The sequence below is a fragment of the Notothenia coriiceps genome, unplaced genomic scaffold, assembly GCF_000735185.1.
Source record: "Notothenia coriiceps isolate Sejong01 unplaced genomic scaffold, NC01 NC01_scaffold00000339, whole genome shotgun sequence".
Lineage (NCBI taxonomy): Eukaryota > Metazoa > Chordata > Actinopteri > Perciformes > Nototheniidae > Notothenia > Notothenia coriiceps.
The window spans coordinates 16,916,475-16,920,617 of record NW_011333040.1 but is presented as its reverse complement, the minus strand read 5'-3'; positions in this window follow the sequence as shown (position 1 = coordinate 16,920,617).

The window sequence follows — 4,143 nt, the reverse complement described above, 5'->3', positions numbered from 1 at the left end:
TTTACTCATGCCTCGCCCCGGGAAACAAACGTCTCATTCATCACACTGGGTGCTGGGACCCCTCCAGTTCAGTAGGGTCATGGGGCACCCACATGGAGATCTAGCCCCACATGTGGACCTCATGCGGACCTCATGCATGACTGTCGGACCTTTCACCTCTCTGCCTTTTACATTTTCATAGAAGTTGTAGAATCTGCAGTTCCATAAATCCTCTTTTTCTGTCACATAAAGCCTTCAATATGAAACTATAATACTTACAAAGTCTATGGACATTCTAACTCTCCACCGTCTTAGCTCTGTTTGTGTGTTTTCTTCTCTTCTTTTATTTGCTTTTTGATTATATATATATATAGGTATATTATCTCCTGTGGTTGTCTAAAGTAACTAAACTAATGCATATTAAAAGGTATCCATGTCCTACATGTGTAATATGAACAATCCTCCAAATCAAATGTGCAAAAAGACACGTTATAATTGCATATTAACTGAGTGGGAATCAAGTGCAGTGCACACAACATACAACTACCGGTATATCAACAAAATCTAAATGTGGGCATATTTGAACTAAAAAAGTGAGACCATACGAAAATAAAATTGGCCATACGTGTATAAATAAATAAAAACGTATTTATTTGTCATATTTCAGCACTTCAGTACAGCCTGTACTCTGATGACAGCTGCTTGTCTGAGTGGTGGCTCCCACTCCTCAATATAAAGTCCAGACCAACACGTGCACACACACGCACACACACACCTGGCTAGAGAGTGGGAGTGCCGGCACACTCACCTGGAGATGTAGCGCACAGCATTCTTCCACTCCTCTCCTCGTTAAGATCGCAAAGTGCTTGAGCAGTAAAAAGTTGAAGGCTGCAGACGTGCTGGGACTAGAGGGGTTCTCCGGCACTAAGTACAAACGAGTCACTAGAACCTGCCGCCTGCCCTCTGCCACTCTCTCTGGGAGCTCAAAATAGTCCACCATGAGAGCGATGTAATTTCAGTCTTTCCCACGACAAGGATTGCGAGGATCGTGCTCTTGGTTCGGAGAAGCGGAGCAATGACAACAACATACACAAGGGCAAAAAGCTTTCTCCAATGGCTGCCCTCAGTTTGATCCCTGAAGCTAAAAAGGTTGCAAAGGTTGCAAAGACAATCCTTCAGGTACAATAAATGCCACAGCATGCGGAACAGAATCAAACCCAACTAGTCAGTAAGTGGTTGTGGTGACTGCTGGCATCTGGAGATTTCATTGGCCTAGATCAACCTCTCTGATGTCACTGGTGGTCTCTTTCACATCCTGAGAAAAAGACGTGAGAAAGGAAAGAAGCCTCAGTCTTCCTGGTGGTGGCTGGTCTACAACGTGCCGCCTGGTATGGTGGCAATTGACAAACCAACGTCTTTGGGTTTGAGATAAGAAGCCAATGTATATGGAGTATATACAAAAGTAAGAAAAGAACATTCAAGATAACAAGAGTCAGTAGGTAAACAAAAACGCTGTTCATCTTCGCCAAGTGAGAGAGCAATGTGCCCCCCTCTCCTTTTATTACCCCCTGCCATCTGAACCCCACATGGCATGTCTGGGCAGAGAGCCAGACACCTCCGCTATGGATCGACTACCATGCCACCCATAAAGGGCACTTGTGCACCCCCCCCTGACTCATACCACCTCAAAAGCCCATTGAGGCCACTGCTTGGACCTGCTTAACCCTAACCCACCAATACCCTGTTTCTACAACTCATTTTATCACCACTCTATCACCAATGGATTAAGTGGTACTTTAAGCGATAAACCCAAATACATGTTGTGAGTGAGATGGAGTATTTGTAATACGAAATTAGATTCAAAATAAGTGAAAGGGGAAATATGTTCTATAATTAGTTTGTTCGACCAAGCTTAACCTTAGTTGAAAGCAGGTGCCTGTCTGTGGCGGCAAAGCGTCTCTTACTGACTCTTTTCAGCGTCGTTGGCTTCACAATGATAGCTATGAGCTACAACGTCTGGGATTGAGAGACGTTTTTGCATAAAGCTGCTCAACACATGACTGAGATACTTGACACGTGGTTTCCCCTGCCTATGTAAATCTACAGGAGGCCGCCTACGCGTGTTGGTTTTCAACAGCCTAAATTGACAAATTAGAAAAAGAAAAAAAACACTAAGCTGCTCAACCATCTCAAGATAAATCTGCTGTAAAACAACGAAACAAGAGAACAGGCAATGGGGAGATGCTATTAATAAAATCGTTAAAATGCACGCTTCTTCTTTTCATTTCATATCATACATGGAGTTTATTGTGAAGTGGCCGGATGAAGTTCAGGGTAGAGGGATAACTTTTTTAACTATTTCTAATAGACTTTCTTGAAAGGGTTGAAATGTTTTTTTTAGGTTTTTGAATATCTGTCTATGAGCTAACTACTGATAGACTACCTGTTGTTGCATTAGTTCTAAGAAGTCAATTGGTTAAAACCCCTCTCATAAAGCAGTGTAAGGGGAAATAGCATAATTCAAGCACAAAATAATCACACTATGCATTTTCCAATGTCTTGACTATGATTAGGAAACGACAGAGGGGTCAAAATAACTCGGAGTAAAAGCTAACCACGTTATCTCAAAGTTTAAAAAAGACAATTGTTCAGCCAATGAGTCTTTCGAGTCTAGGTAAAACATTAACTATTTTCAAGCGGACCATACACCAGTTAAAAAGTGGAAAATAACTGTATTGACTCAGCCAACCACACAATGGTGAGGCTTTCACCATTAACATATTAAACAATATACTACAGATAGAATACTCTGATTATTTCTAAAATGTTGCATTATCTCTGATATTGCTGTACAGAATACTTGCATTACTCTTTGCCCACTGTTTATGCACTCAGCCATATTGCTACGGTAGAATTGTATATATTGAACTTTTTTGTTGGCGATCTGAAACCATCTCCTGAAACAAGACTACAACTAATGAATGCAAATAATACCAACACTGAAACCAAAATTAATATTTCATTAGGTCATCCCCTAACTGAGAAAAAATATAGCTAGAAGAGACTTTTAATTAGATATGTTGTTATAATGCTGGTGTTGATTCTATAGCTATTATCCTTTTTTCACAACTTTTTCAGTAAATGTTATGAATGACTGTTTCTAGTTCTGCTGATTCACAGAAGAACTTCTATTCAGCAGGCACTGTATATCATCTCGGGAAACCCCTTTCTGTCAAGTGGCTGATTCCTCTGTATTTAACAGCAATACCTCAAATCAAAGAGGTTTCCTGAGCAACAAGAAAACACTCAGAGAGAGCAAGAAAGTGAGAAGACAAACATCCACAACAAACAGACAAAGAAAAGCAGAACAAAAAGGACAGACATAGGAAGGGCGTTTTTCTGAACCACGATATTACACAGATTTCTAATCACATTCACTACAAGTAAAAATGCTGAAAGACAACGAGAAATCTCACAATTCTGCTAAAAGAGAAAGTGAGCAGAAAGCCAACAGTCAGCTAAATTAAAGAACAATATATAAAACAAATATGTAGAGGAGAGTTGTCGCAAATATGAGCAACCAGCTTTCAAAGGTATGGTAACATATTCGTACTTTCTGTTTAAAGGGGACCTATCATGCAAAATGCACCTTTGTACGTCTTTTATACATGAATATGTGTCCCCGGTGTTCCAGGGAACTCACCAAGTGTCAGAAAACACAACCCTCTCTATTTTCCTCCTTAGCCAAATCTCTAAAAAAAAAGGGGCTGCAACGGATCTGAAAAAAACGGATCCAGATTTCAACACTTTTCTACGTCACAAAGAGGTGCTCCGCTTATTGGTCAACTCTCCACCTATCAGGCGAATGAGCCACGGCCACGTGCATTGCCAAACCTCTCATTCGCATATACTGTAGGACGGATTTCCGTCCATTTGGCTATTCAAATGTTAACGAAACGGACAGACTTCCGTGCACATCAGCGGCTTTCGGATTAAAACAGTTTAATGCACTTTTAACACTCACGTACCCAGGATTCCTGCTCCTTTCCTGGGTTACAAAGTGAGGTGACGCAGCCTGTCCTCTTGGTGCGCTCTGTGGGGGAGGAGGGTATCGCAGCCTGCTCCTCTCTGCCTCTATCCACACAACTCTTCCCCGCCTTTCAG